Genomic DNA, 15,735 nt, shown 5'->3' with positions numbered 1-15,735 from the left:
CAAAGTATAAGTCATTTTCGAAATTGTGTACCAAAAATATTTAAAAATTAACATTAATCCACATGGAGTTAACATCACTTCAACAATCGTTTCATGAGCAATAATTATCAGCAATGTTTATTCAAGTTCAATGAACAAATTGCTCTTAAAGCGATTAAGATTGCTAACTGTCTCTAAACCTCCTTAAATCGGCTTAATCGCACTAACCGTATGGATTAGTCTATTTCTATTAGTGTCTTTCCTTTCAAAGGGGGTTCCTTCCGAATGTGCAACTCGCCAGACGTCGAGTGGAAGGTCAAATTTGCGCTAAAGCACTCTAATGCTATTAGATATAATTATGCATCATTTCGCTTTAAAGCAAGTGATTAATATTTCCCTTCCAAAAAAAAACTATGCTTGTTGGGAGGGGAACATTGAAACGGTTGTGCAGAAAGCACAAACATCCATAGTTGGTTGACCTGCGGTGCGGAAATAGACAATACAGACATTACTTTAACTTTTCAAATGACCTACAAAAGTTAATTCAACTTTACACTAATGTCACATTAGTACGTAAAAGTAACTCGTTGTTAATCATTTTTTTTACGCGAAATGACATCTCAATGTTAAGGAGTAGCTCTTAATAATTAAAAGTGAAGCAGAAAGATAATGGATACAGTCGACCAGTGTTTTGTCTTCCGGCATGATGCCGGTGAATGATAAGGCAAAAATTTGAAAAGCGAAACGATTAGCAGAAAATTCCCCCCACGGAGAAAAGAACAGCCAACCATTTTGGGGAGCAGCAGCTAATTTTCGAAAGTGCCAATTTTGCCAATCAAGATGGTGACGTTGACCATCGAAACAATTAGCCGCGTGTGTCCATGACATCCATCGCGGGTGCGTCCAGCCGTACACACCTGTGGCGGTTGGTTAGCATTAACGTTTCCAGCGCTACATGAGGACGATCGAGCACAGGATTGATCGATGGAAAAATCGAAGCAAACAGTGGACGCACGCGCGTAGAAAGCAAACAAAACGGTCCGGTACCGGTACCGGTTTGAAGAGGATGCGGACTGGGCGCTGTGTTTAGACCGATGTTTGGTCACGGTTTGGCAGAGACCTTGAGCGCGTGTACCGAGCGAAGATGTACCCGCGTACGGGTACGGAGGACAAGGGAAGCGAAGATTTATCTCGCGGATGTTCCCACCCCATAACAAAATCGGGCGTGTGCTCGTGTGAGTGAAGATGTTGTCCATCGTGTTGGGAAGATGTTATGATGGATTTTATTTGAATATCAATAATGTTTAACTTGCGGGTACTGGACGAGAGGTCAGTGATAGACCGTGTTGGAGTAGGAAGAAACGTTGTCTGGATGTGTGAAAGTCACTTGGGGAGTTAAGTTACTTGAAATTAAAAATTACTACCAAACTTCTCAGTCGCTTCTTGTAGATGTACATCCAAGAATGACTTTTGCTGTTTGGTTCACAGCCCAGACATCAAGTGTACATACGGCTCAGCACATTAACGGCCAACCAACAAACAAACCCAGGCACGTTCTTAAGCCGTCCGGAACTGTCTGCCAGGCTGTATCTCTACCGAGCGATCTAACACACCACAACGATCATACGTGCGATCATCAAGTGGCGACGGTAATAATCATGATGGATTCTCTATTTTATTTCTTCCTCCTGTACTCTCCGGCCCTATACTCCACGTCACTGAGTTTGCCGTCGCTAACGTCGAAGGGGCGATTCTCTCGTTATCTGAAGGAGCCGCAGATTTTGCAGTACACCGAGCCATCATTCGACCCGGGGCAGTTCCATCCATCACCGCGAAGGTTACAGAATGGATGTGTGGCTTTCACTTTCCGACCGAGCTGAGAAGGGGTCCTCTGGTGGGCATCAGCATTAGAGAATTGCATTGGAACACACCGCAATGGCACTCGGTACACACTGCCATATGGAGATCGGATGGGGCAAATGCACTGAATTAGGCCTACCACACACACACACAAAACGGTTATGTTTGCATGGCCATGGCTTTCCTTCCAATTCCTCACCTGCTCGCTGGAGGGCTCGGTGTCCGTAGACGCAAAGGCTCTAATTGAATCAATTACGCTACGATGTACGCGTGTCCTTGCACATATTTCGGACTCTCGGTTCACTCGATCGCGAACGATGGTGAGATGAGTTTTCCTTCATCTTTACACCGCGATCGTTTAGCCTTGTTCGATGAAAACTTCAATAACTTGGGTACCTCATTATGTTCACGCTTTCTAGGGTTGCCGATCACATGTATATTGGTGGATAGATTTTTCATCTACACCAAACCAAATCCTCTTTGGGTGTTATTCCTCACAATACGCCGCCCTCCCATTCCTCAGCAAACGGTTATGGACACTTCTGTTCGATTTGTCGAAGGTGAAGGAGAGTATGTTGGCCACCTTGGCCAGCACAAGTACTGTACCAAGTCCTTGGACCGGGTGACAGTAGTTAAGTACGCCGGGCTGGGAGTACACGCACAGCGCCAAACACATCGAAAGATGCCGTGGCAGTTCGCCGATCTGTACCGTGTGTATCATTACCTTCAGATTCCGTTCAAGTGTAATTGCACCTTGGCGAAGGTACATTTTCTGGCGATGACAGCACGATCAGTAGCTGCAAAACCGTTTCACTCCAGCTCGTATTTCGTCAGCACTGTCCATCTGTCACTCTGTACCTTTTTCAGAACAGCATCACCAGCTACACACAGAAATCGATATTGACCGGGTTTAAAATGTGGACTGAATTTTGCAAAAAACCCCGTTATCCATTTGCCAGCAGGCTTAGATGGTGGACCCCTTCTTCTCGGAGTACAGCATTTCACAAAACGATGCTAATTACTTTGCCCAACTCTCTAAGATCAGTTAGCTTTTGGTTTCGATGCTTGCTTTTTTCTCTTTTTCTTCTTTCTTACGCAATTGTGTCTTTCCGAGGGCGATGCTTCGGGATCATCCACCAATACACACACACACACACACACACAGGCAACGATGACAAAACGTTGTTCAAATTGGCGCATACGTAGGCGCGAAAGGGTGGTCTTTTATCAAAATGTGTACAGGTGGAAACGATAGCAGAAATATTACACACATTAATAATACACACACAGCTACAAATAATGGTCGGTATCGGCAGCAAACGGCAGCTGGCCAGATCGGTATCAGATCAGGGACGCATTTGCGCAAACACTTCTCGCGTAAGGTCAACCCGTTCCGCCGTTATGTTTGACCAACGTTCGTTGTGTGGCGTACGACTAATGGGGTGGCCTGAGGTTTTTTTTTCGGTCGGAAGAATTTGCCGACCAACGACAACCACCACGTCCTAATAGGGAGCAAGCGTAAGCATTCGGCGGGGGTGATTTTTCAGCTGCCACTGGGACATTTGGTTTGGTCGTGCTGTTTATGTTCAATATCGTTTAGGACACTCCGAACGATAATCGGCATTTTGAAATGTAATAAATGCTAAAGGCGTTACAAGGCCGTATCATTCTTTGTGAGCAAAGAACCTGATTTGTGCTCGTGAAGAAACTGTACCCGGAGGAGATTACTTCAAATACTGCTCTGAAGACTGCTCCACTAGGGACTGGACTGCATGTGACTTTAGAAGATCACTACTTAGTGTATTTTTTTTTGTTTTGAAATTTTGGGAAAAATATTAATATTAGAAAAAAAACAAATTTGATCGCAATGAAAATGTTTTCCCCGTACCGGAAGCTACTAAACAGTTAAGCTACTTACAAAGCGCCATGCTATAAAAAAATAACCCTCCACATTATTAATCGCTTTCTTATCGCTGACTACGCTTTGCTCGATTGTTTTGCTTATTGTGTGGAGATCGCTTTTTTTCCTTCTTTATTATCTCGCCAAACGTTCACACACATAACACCCAAAAACGCATTCCGAAAATCGCGGAGCCATAAAAGATCCGACCACTTTCGTGGTAAATGGGCGGAAAATTGAGTCGAATTTATAGCACCATGCTATTGTGGTGATTTGTTTCTTGGGGTTTTTTTCTTTAATCTTCTAGTTGGTTTGTTTGGGTTTTACGGTGATTCGTTGATGTTTGTTGTGATCATTTACCGGGTGTTTCTTGTGATCTTGTTCGGTTGTCACGATTCGATTCGATTCGGTTGGTTGATCTTTGTTGTGCGGATTTTAACTTTTACAGCCATTTCTGTATGCGGAAGGATGTACTTGCATGAGGTATTTTAATTATTTGAGCTTTTTAAAATAAAGTTGTAAATTATTGGGTGTTAGAATATATATTTAGATTCTTAAAGTTAATGTGTAATATTTCACATAGATTACAAGAACTTTTTTGCCCCCCAAACTCTAATATAAAATAATAACTTCACAATGCAAGAAGTTTTTTTACAGCCTTTGTATGCCATTCCTTTTGCTTCTCAACAGTAACGATCCTTCGGTTGGTTAAATAAAATGTAAGCACACCTTCATGACCGTCACAACCTTACGGCAGCTGAATGGACAATTTACACGGTGACAACGATCGCGTATTCGTGTCTCTGTGCAGCCAGATTTTCCTGGCCACCATTGCGCGCGACCAATCGCAACATGATGCACATGGTTCGGTGAGCTGTAAAGATGAACACACAAACGCCGGGAATGGAATGTGTTTGCGTTTGGCGTGTATGGCATCTGCATCTGCAGCATTGCCCCGCTGCTGCCACCTTCCACACGCGTTCATAATTCCTCTGGTACGAGTTCGGTTACGAAACGTCCCAGCAAAAACTCGTATTAGTACTTGCCGCCTGCTAATAACCGTATCGTTACCGTACCGTTCGCAAAACGATTCACTGCTTTGATTATGTTGTCTGTTTTGCGAGTCTTCGGAGTCTCCCTCCATCCCAAAAGTCGTGGAGATGTTCCATCTCGGCATCGGATTTGATGCTAAGCTTAGCTTTTGTTCAGCGAAGAAGACACGGAAAAGCGTTTACAGTGACAGAGCGAGTGAAGACAAATGCATCAGCATCAACAGGGTCGTGTATCACTTTCCGTTTGGTGGATCAAATTACAACCCAAAGCAATGGGATATGTTTGCAAAGGGAAATTTGTACTCTGAATGGGAGTGAAAGGGTTTTGTTTTCATTTTTCATTTCATAAAAAGTGAATCTACAAGATTTGAAAAGAGAAAAAGCAATGAAAAACCACACATACGCAGAGCGTAAGGTTAGGCGATTGCAATTGAGGCTCGGTTCGGTACGGTGGGAGGTACTTGAACTCAAGCTCTTCGGTGGTAAAGAACCCGCTCGAAAGGACATGGAGTGCCCGAAGAATCAGCTTGATCCACAAACCTGCTGACTTAGAAACCTGTTTACCGAGTCGAGTTCGCTTACGGCTCAAGGTGGTCCGTGCAGTATTGCAGGGCGCCATGAAGAACCCGCCAACTGCCAGTGGGCCCCATAGCCATTGGGTGGACCTGGCAAATGCAATTCGCCAGATGGTTTTCTTAGATTTGCTATTTCTTGTGGTCGATGCATTTCGCACCAATTAAAATCGATTTAAGACTTCTTGAAAATGGAGCTGGTACGTCGTTTAGAGGAAAGAGCTGATATAAATCAATCAACCGTTAAATGTGTTAGCTACTAAGTTACCTTACAGTACGCTCAAGGTTATTGTTTGTATGAAAATAATTTTCAATTTTTAAAACCTTTTTTCGTTCGAGCTCGCAGTCTTCCATTCGAGAAAAATAACTGCCCCCCAGATTCCGTGCCGAACTGCGCTCTGCTCTGCGGCAAAAATTCATGCCCGGAGGTGCGGAAAATTTTATCTGCCAGATCTGAGCGCAATTCGCTTGCCGTGCTACCGATTTTCGTCATCCTAGCTGGTGACACTGGGCTGCTTCAGCTCGCTTACTGTGCCCGCCAGTGTCGCTTAACGTGCCGCTGCCGGGGACAGACACGGGACACCATGCCATGTACATATGGATGGCATTCGGCTAACGTGGATGTACGTGCAAACGAGCAGCTCCTGCGGGCTTATGCAATGCCGTTAAATACTCACCCAATACCTCACTCCGACGCAGTATAGCTGCAAGTGCGGTGCGGGTTACCACCGAGTGATTGCACTTTATTATGCTTCTAATCGATCTTGTTTGCAGCGACGACAGTGGGCCACAAAAGCAGCACCATTTGGCCGACGACGGTGGCGACATTCTAATCCGCAGGCGCACCTGCCGTCGGCTTCCTGTCCCCTGTGCCTTCTCCATCAAACGGGTTTGATGCAAATGCAAACGACGAATTCAACAGACGCCACAACCGTTCTCGGGCTAGCGTACTTCAAATTGAAAACCCCATTCAAATGGGAAGGGTTCGTACTCGACTCGCCATGGAAAGACTTGCAAAACGGTGGACAGCGTAAGCGACGAACCCTCCCGATTTGAAGATGGGCAAACGTGTGTCGTGTGTGAAGGGGTTTTTTTCTCGTCTTTATCATATACATAAGGGGGAGTGTAAGCTTTCTTCAGCTCGATTGTACTTAACGCTTGATATTTTGAATCGAATCGTTTAATGCATGGGAATCGTCAGTAGGTGCCGTTGTCTGCTGCACATAAGGAAATTTACGCACGATGATGAAACTACCGATTTTCTCATCACGCGAGCAGGATCGTTGACAGTGCTTTATGTGTGTTAAGGTGAGGTTTGAAATGATAATTTGATCGTTAACTTAGTTTTCCAAGAGGTGTTTAAGGATTAGGAAATTTGTGTCAATGTTAAGAGTTGATTTTTGAACGAATTTGTTAAATTTCTTACACAATTGCTGTTTCTTTTTCTTTTAAATATTATCCAGCAACCTATTTTATTGCTCGTTCTCGGTGCTTTAACCGCTTTAGTAATGCATGAAATTGTCATTATATGATGAGTTCCCTGTACTCCATTAACCTTGACGTTAGGTGAAGAGCGAACCTTCTCGAATCTTTTTCGTACGTCGCGTTAGAAATAAGATCATTTGAATGCAAAAATGCCCCCAAATGGATGTCACTCTGTTATGATGGAAGGGTTGTTTTTTTCGTTAGAAACCATTTCGAAACAGAATGGTACATCACATACGTATAAGCACTTGTTCTCGCATGTTCTCTTCTTATTATGGTTCTTGTTTTGTCATGCCCGAAAAATTCTGTCTAGACCAAACTGTTGTACATGGGACATTTTTTATGTATGTAGCTACAGAATGGAGACACATTCTGTTTATAAAAACGTACTCTTAACAGAACCTGTTTTCTAGGACAAATTATCATAATCTCTTATCGTTTCTCTTGTTTTTTTGTTCTCTTTTTATTGTTGCTTTAACATTTTTTGGAACATTAAGAAATGTGTGCAGATAGCTTTATGTTACTTTTGCAAAAAGAATACTAGCAAAACGGTCATACGGAACGATCCCAACGATGGAAGAGGAACGGAAAAAGGGTCTAGCAGCATGGCAAATAATACGGTTGAATTCATTTTCTTTACGGTCGTTTGGCAACGGATGATGCTTCCTTCGCCAAGCACCGTCTTCCCCCGGGGTGGAATCGGACAGAACTGTCGCTCGTTTTGTTTGTCGATATGTTTCGAAGTCATTTTACTAATGACTGTCATCATTGGGTGTACCAGCAGTCAGCGCTGTCATCGATATAAACGGAACGCGATGACCTCAGCGTGTTTCCGTGTCGCGAACCTTTTGGGCTCCACCCTTTTTTTGGGGTGGTGGGGTTTTTCTGATTTTTTTTATCTAGAAAATGTCGTAGCAAAAATCATTTCAACTTTATCCCATCTGTTTTGTCCTATGCGACTTAGCGATGCTGAGAAAGTTTATGAATGAAGTAGCAGTTGGTTTAACACAATGTGATTTGAAACGTATTTTTTAGCAAATAATTCATCAAACAACATATGGGTAAAAAAAACAATGTTGAAACAAATACAACAGTGCTGATTGCAATATTAAGATTAATTTTATATGCATCTTTACGCATGTTCGTGACCTTGTTATTTGCGTTTTAAATAAATACCACTACACGCTATTAAGAAACGCATCCCTCATTTCTCACAACGGGGAATGAAATATGTTGCTTGTTGAAAAATTACCCCCTTCCCTTCGCTGCTTATTCCTCCCTTCACCTTCTTTCCTCGAAAACGGATAGGTCGGTGTGTTATCGTATCGATTGCTCGATCGGAGACTTCATTCATTCAAGAAACTGCAACGCTTCCAACGGCGACGAACCTCCCATGATGCCGTTTTTTTGTTCCAACCCTGTTTGCCTCTTACACTGCTTGTGTCTTGTTTAGTGCGAAACGGGGTAAAAAATAACGTTGATTTGTTGATAAGTTACGACGGACAGAGCAATGTATGGAAGGGAGTAAAAACAAGGGGGAAAAACAATAATAAGTGAGTAAGCTGTCCAGAAGGAGACACTCTACATAAGAGTCATCGGCATGAGACGATTGCTACTAGAAATTATTCAAGGGCAGTTTGGAGTTGTAGCAAAAAAAGTTTTTTTTAACGGTTCCTACTTTGATCATTAATGTAAAAATTGAAATTGTCATATCTTTATTTTACTTTGATTGTAAGCGACAAGTAGATGCACCCCTGGATGATCGTGGCGTGGTCTTACAGAAGCGTAAAGCAACCTTAAAGATGCAATAACTCAACAAAAGACATAAACTCTTGCTCGTACAGGATAGTACGGTCAGCAGCAAAGGAGTTACCTACTTCGAATTCAATTATCTCCACCCTTGCTCAGCAACGAAACGGATCGTATAAATGATCCTTGGATTGTGGCTGCTGCGGTATTCGCTTTGAGCTTCTTCGGAACTATCAGACGATTCTCTGACCCGATTAATGCAGGACATTTCTTATGTACGGCAAACCGTGCCAGAGGTTAAAGTGTGTTATGAAACAGTCCCTTATGTTGACGGTCGGTCGAGATGGCCGGCCGACAAAAGTTTGCGGTACACACAGTAAAGAGTATGTTACCGCGACAGGTTACCGGTAAAGCGAAGCAAATGAACGCTCGGGCACGCATGAGTCAGGGAAATGCGACCATTAACTGATCGCTACATAACCGCACCGGACGATCGGATCCGGGGCAGTATGCTGTGAAGCTGTAGGCGGTCGGCGATTACTGGTTGACCTTGGTGAAACGGTATGGTGTGTGAATTGGCATCATCGGAAGACCCAGTGACCTTCATGTCTAACAGCAGGAAGATAGTTTATTTGGGAATGCCAAAATTTAAATCGCATCCGATGGTTAAGTTTCCTTACGCATTCTGATATAAAAAAAGAAAATCATAAAAACCGGACAATCAAGATTTCCGAAACCGCAAGTTCGGTGATCGATTTGGCACGATACGAGGGTTTTTTTTTATGTCGATGACTAGTTTCTGGTTACTGTAAACTTGAACTTGAGGTTTCGGAACGCGGCGTGAACTAGCGTGAAGGAAAGAAAGCAAAAGTTATCTATTTCGGCAAAACCGGACGGTGTCAAAGGAGGCATTTTGCTAAACAAACGATCGCGTTGAAGGTTAGTAGCGTATCTAAGAGTTTTTCGGGACGTGGGTGATTGGCCAAATCACGTCAAACCCGGTTTAGACGATGCTGCCAAAAGAAGAGTTATTAATGATCATTGTTTGCTTTGACTTTTCGAACATTCGTCCCAACGACCCCAAAGATGACGAGGGTTATTGGACATGCTAAGGTCATGTCTGTTGAGGCGATACTGTTTTGCTGAATTTGTCATCAAAATAACTATTCACAAGTTGCTTTTTGTTTGCGACTTGGTCTTATTTTGCTTCCAACTTTTCTTTGACGCAATGCTACAAAAATTGCCCAGTGTAGCTTGTGGCCGGATGCTGCAAGGCATGTACCATCCCTTTGCACGTTACGGCGGTGCATTCGATTAACATAAATTGCCCAAGCGAATGCAGCATCGTGAGCGGATCTCAATCCCTTCGACGCTAGGAATGTGAACCACCGCATGGCGGAAGCATCGCCCGGTGGACACAAACAACACGTGATAGGACCGGTTCCTGACCGACAACGTGATCGATAGTGCCTCCAGGCCACGACACTTTACACGTTTGGGGAATTTCGATTAGTACAATTTGTTTATATTTGTCGATTACTCAGACCGCCCTTTCCGCTCGGTTCCGGAACTAGAGGCCGGTTGCTAGAGGCCGTTTTTGGTATGCAATCATATCCATCAAATGCTTTAAAGTTTAGACTTAGAAAGCATAAGGAGTGAAACATCGCTAACTAATAAAAATAATATTTTAACTAATTTTATACATGCTTCTATCTCATTTTTGCTTACTTTCCGGTTGTGGCGATCGCGTGCCGGCAGTGAATCAAAAGAGCCTCGGCCGGCACCATCCCGGTCTCGTGACTCATGAACTTGCACTGTCGCACAAGTTGATGGCTGAGATTTAACTCGGCCCTTCAGTTGCCGTTGCACATCAGCAAACTGTCGTTTCGGTTTGGCGCGGTAAGTGCAGTAAAGTACCAGTGATTAACCTTGGCTTGGAGTTTTCTACTCTCACCTATACCCGCCTATGCAGTTGCGTAATGGTATCCCCCCATGCAGATGGGGCGAGACGACCGAACCGAGGCCGGCTGGTTGACAAATCAATCAGAAAACTCTCGCGCACTGGTGGAGGTTGTTGCTTTTGTTTTCTTTAGAACAGTTAAGTTTACGTGCATGATTGATTACTAAAGAATAGGGTTTCTACTGCTTAGCCCTTTCGGAAGGGACTTTTGTTCTTAACAAGTGTGATGGAAAATTTACGTGAGATTAATAGGCTTAGCAATAGACTCAAGAGTAAACAAAACATAAAATTACGATTTATTTAAATTTGATCAAGAACAAAAAAATAAAAAGGCATGAAGAAGGGGGGAAATATTAAGAACTTAGTTTAGAGTTTCGAAAAATAAACAATATAAATAAAAACTAATAAAAAAATATGTATGATAGAAAAATTAAGTAAACAGAACTATTTAAACAAAAACCCTGATCTAGTATATCAGGTATTAGGTATATCAGTTTCGCTATTGCGAAATGATAAAATAAAAACAAAAGTAAGAAAAGCTATCACAACGTTTTTTCTAAAAAAACATGAAATTGTACGTTATATAAAAATAATATATTGTACTAAAAAGATAGTTGTACAAAAAACCACATTTTAAATTAAAACAAAATCGTGAAATAATAAGTTTCCAATAAGTTCAAATAAGGTCAAATTAACATAAGTAAATAAAATGAGGAAAAATTAAGGAAGGATAAAGAAACAAAAAAAAATTATCAATAAGTTACTTTAATAAAAACGATCACCTACTCAACTACATAGCATTATTATTTTATGATTTTTCTACTCTTCTTGTTTTCATATCACTTAATCCATTTTATTTAACTTTATCACATACCTTTGATTATACGCCGATAATTTTCTGCTTTCAAATAATATTTCGCAGAATATCCTGGCTTTGCTGCAATTTTATTTTCACTTTCCTTCAAGTCACTCCCGTTCACAGAAGAGCACAGATCCAACACCACTAACAACACTTCTCATAAACACTCTCTGCACCGTTAATGACTAGCTTTTTTTGTTTACGAAGATGATCTATTTTTTCGGCATTTACATTTGAAATACCCGCGCTGCGTACGCTGTATAGGAACAGATCGGAATTCTGCAACCAAACACTTCTTGCAGCTACGCCGTTTGATTAAATTCGAAACACACTTATTCAGCTTCTATTGCAACGTTTGCACCCTAGCCGTAACTGTGGTGTACTGTACTTGATCTCCCTGATCGTTACAACTGCCTATAGTCAACACTGTTTGCAGCATCTCACTCATTAGCACCAGTAAACCACTAAACCGTTGGAATAGGAACAAGGCGAAGGGTGCAAAAAACGGTGCGGATCCTAGTTGTGACACGTTCCATACAAAAATTGCTACCCACTACCGGATATGGTTTAAGACGTTGGAAACTAGATGAAAATCCTGCCCGAAAAATGGGAACTTATTATGCGAATTTGTATTCCCTTGGTCGCTTCCCGTATGTCGCGCCGTTGACAATATTTAACAGCAGTGCGTTCAGAACTCGACTGAAGCTGCGGTCGGAAGTGATCCTGGTTTATATACCTCAATGTAATCTAGATAGATTGAAACAGTATGCATCACTTCATTATCACACGCTCTTTTGGTCTGATGACGGTTTACGGATGGGATTTCCCCGTTCGCCAAATATCTAGCATTGAGTTGTACTCAACCGACGGAAAAACGTACTGTCGCGATTAACTGTGACACTTGTTTTATGCAAAATATCCACTTTTTAATTAAGCAAATGCACTACACTCAACCGGGAAGATCCTGGATGTAAAAGGGCGGGGTGTTCTCGATTTTCGCCAATTTTCGCGATTAGCTATTGCGATTGCGTCCACTCGGCGAAACGACAAACGGTTGAATGAACGTATCCGAGATCCTGTCGTGCGTCGGATCCCGCAACAAAAACCCGAAACGCAACGATGCTACACACACACACAGCGCTCAAGGCTCTCCAGCGTCTCGACCAAACGTCTTCGACTCGTCCAACGCGCAACGGCTTACCGACTGACTGATCGCAGTCGGTAGTCGGTTTTGGGTGGGCCGTTTTCGAGGTAGCTTCACGTACCGAGGTAGAGGGAGGCAAATGTATGTGCTTTCGGGTACGCCAAAGCTTCCACAAAACTACCCCGGCTGTTCGTCAGAACATGGTGGAGTGCGCGCGCGCGCGCATGTTGGTGTGAAAGTGAGCGAAACGTAAAACCGATCGCACCTGAAACCAGCGCGTGTAAGCGAAACGCCCGTTGTGTGAGTACCTTCTCGCCCCACCGCTACTAAGTAGTACAGCAATGACAGGAAAAAAAAGCACAGTAATTGAAGCCGAAGTAGAAGTACTTAGAGCTTTATGTGAGTGACAGACGGCGAGTGAGTGACTCCCGATCGTGGGAGAAAAGTTCAATGAAAAAATCAACATCCACCGCGCGCTGAGTGATCGCTCGGCGATGAGTGACCGCTGGTTTCACTCGTGGAGGCGCCGAGTTATTTCTACGAGTCTGTTCTCCTTGCACGGTGAGAATTGAACGCGTGCGTGCCGCGATCGTGTTGCCTGGTGCCGATGGCGTGCGTCAACCGATTGTGCGGTGGCGCGGGGGTGACGGAAACCCATTATCAGTGTGCGAAACCTGTACTATCTATCGCTTGTTGATTGATTTCGGATAGCTTTCGGGTGCCCCGGGGTGGCCCTTGGGTGTGGGTGGGAAATTTACTGTCCGCCTTGAATTGTTTGTGCAGCGGGGGAGATCGCTTCCGGGATGGCTAGGAAGATGCGATGATGCCGTTACTGGTCGTGGCTTACCGAATGGCAGATGACTCGGGCTCGGGCTGTGCGTTGCGTCATGGTTCTTTTCTAAACGTCTCAAGCACGTTAGGGGTTCGGTCGGGCGTTGCGATGCGTACGATCGTACGCTAATGTGCATGTGCCAAGTGCTCAGACAGCAATCAACACGCGGGACACCCATTTCGCTGCGGAACATATTTGATGTGCAGGTTTATTTGACATCTCGGACCAACCTACGTCAGCGCGATCGCTTTTGTTTAGTTTGCTCGTTTGGGAGGTGAAGAGAAATTTTCCAACCGACTGATCGTCTTGATTACCTTTGTTTGTCTAGCAGCTTCTTGCTTTGCTGTACGTCGCAGGGTAATCCCAATGCCGATAATTACACCGCTGAAGTTTGTTACCGGGAACGATAAATTGTTTGTTCGTTTGAACTCTTTGGTAAGAAAAAGGAGAACCGTTCCGGGGGAGATTATTGATTTATTCACCGATAAGGAAAGAGTGTGATACATTATTTAAACAAGCAACAAGCACAGGCATTATAATGGAAAATTTCTTTAAAAATATTCCCCTGGTTCACTCATGTCGTTACCAAGCAGATAAGGAGGTCTGAATAATCAAAAGGCCCAAGGACAATATTTTTTCTTACTTACTACATATATTAATTGGATTATCGTTTGTACAAAATTATATCTGTTTTAAAAAATTGTATCGTTTTTATCTCAAAAGTTTAGATACTGACATACAATATAGTATGACAAATAATAAAAGCGTTAAAGAGAGTGACATCAACAAGCGATAGGCAGGAAACCCAAATAGTGATGGTTTTTGTCGAATTATTTATTTAGCTTAAAATAAATTAATAAATGAAAAAGAACATAAAATATTCTTTCGGTCACTAGGTCTCGTGCCTCAATGTTCTTATTCATCGAAGATCATACGTCCGTAATTATTGATTGGTCAGCTTAGTCTTATATTTAGTCTGGATGTTCAGTCATGAAGAAAATCTACAGAGAGAATAAGCCTAGAAGAGATATTGCAACTAATTAGGAAAGATGTAACTCAAACAAAAATAAGGAAATTAGATCCTTATCAAACAGATATCATTTGATGAAATCTTTGACGCACATCTATCTTTATTTTCCCTTCGAACCCTTTATTTCCCTAACGATGTAATGCATGCTCTTCCATACGTCAATCGACTGATAATGTGAGTGAGGAAGTGATCCGAATTCTTGATCGACTTGCATTGCCCCATACGGGAAAGAACCTTTTTCCCAGACCATTCATTGTTTCGGAAACTCCCATTTAGCCGGGTGGAAGATCGATTTGCTTCCAGTACACGAACAAGTAATGACTTTGCGTACGATCAATTTGTTGCCAACGGCGATAGCGCGTCGTCGTGATGACGCTATACCGGAACGATAAGGGCAATTAGTTCAGAGTAGTTTAGATATCTCTTTGATATCTCGGACTGATGATTCCGTTGAAACATAACAACAACAAAAACGGGAGGTGTTTGTTGATCGTATGTAATTAAACACAAGTGTATTTAGGTGTTTTATCTTCTTATCCCTTCTATCGATCTTATACGATGCGTTATTATTTTCTTTTAGAATGTTTAAATTTTGTTTTGTTTTTCTATAAGAAAAGTAATCAAACAGCTGTGAAATATCGTGACTTCTGTTCTGATTCCAGCCCAGGACAGTATTGCATAAGTGCACGCATTAGAGGTTCAGTGCCGAAACAAGTAGATATAAATCGAGGAGGGTGGGCTTTGATGGTACTTTCACGACGTACTTTTCTCCGCAGCCTCCACCTTTCGTCCATAGAAGGCACCAGACAGCACGGACCGAGGGGTCAGTAGGACCAACGAGCGCAATGTGGGTCAAATGATCTTGCGCGGAAAGTTATCTAACGCACCGCATCGACGATGTTGCATTTGTCAGTTTGCAAAAAAAAAAATATATGTGCGAAACGAAAGGTTGCATGCGTTCGGTTTGGTTGCACGAACCGGTGTCGGATAGAGATGGGGAGGGGGGAGGTAGGTTTCGAATGTTTGGTGATGCAAGGTGCAAGTGCATATGCTTTCGTTTTGTGCAGTGCGCCCCGTTGCTGGGAAACACAGCCAGCCAGCGGTTTAGGAAGGACGTCAAATGTTGGCCGATCGTTTAGACGGCCGACGAGAAAATACTGGTTTTCTGGAACCGAACCGACTGGCATCATCCGAATGTGATGTGGCAGCAGTACCAGCGGAGGTGATTTCTGTTTTATCACTGTACAACCCTTCCCACTCTTCGGTAAGCTCTACAGTGCGCAGTGATAGAAATGCATCGATTAATGAAGCCA

The 15,735-nt window shown here is 43.0% G+C and overlaps 1 protein-coding gene across 1 annotated transcript in view; it reads right to left on the bottom strand.

The window, feature by feature from the left end:
• Positions 1-12,698, bottom strand: part of LOC125772239 (lysosome membrane protein 2) — a 37,432-nt gene extending 24,734 nt beyond the window's left edge. The window contains exon 1 of the mRNA XM_049443714.1: positions 11,432-12,698. The gene's annotated coding sequence lies outside the window, so the exon portion shown is untranslated. The remainder of the gene's footprint in view (positions 1-11,431) is intronic.
• Positions 12,699-15,735: the final 3,037 nt, after the last annotated feature.

Source organism: Anopheles funestus, chromosome 3RL (genome assembly GCF_943734845.2).
Source record: "Anopheles funestus chromosome 3RL, idAnoFuneDA-416_04, whole genome shotgun sequence".
Lineage (NCBI taxonomy): Eukaryota > Metazoa > Arthropoda > Insecta > Diptera > Culicidae > Anopheles > Anopheles funestus.
Note: the sequence above shows the minus strand (reverse complement) of the source record. Positions and strands in the feature narration are given on the sequence as shown.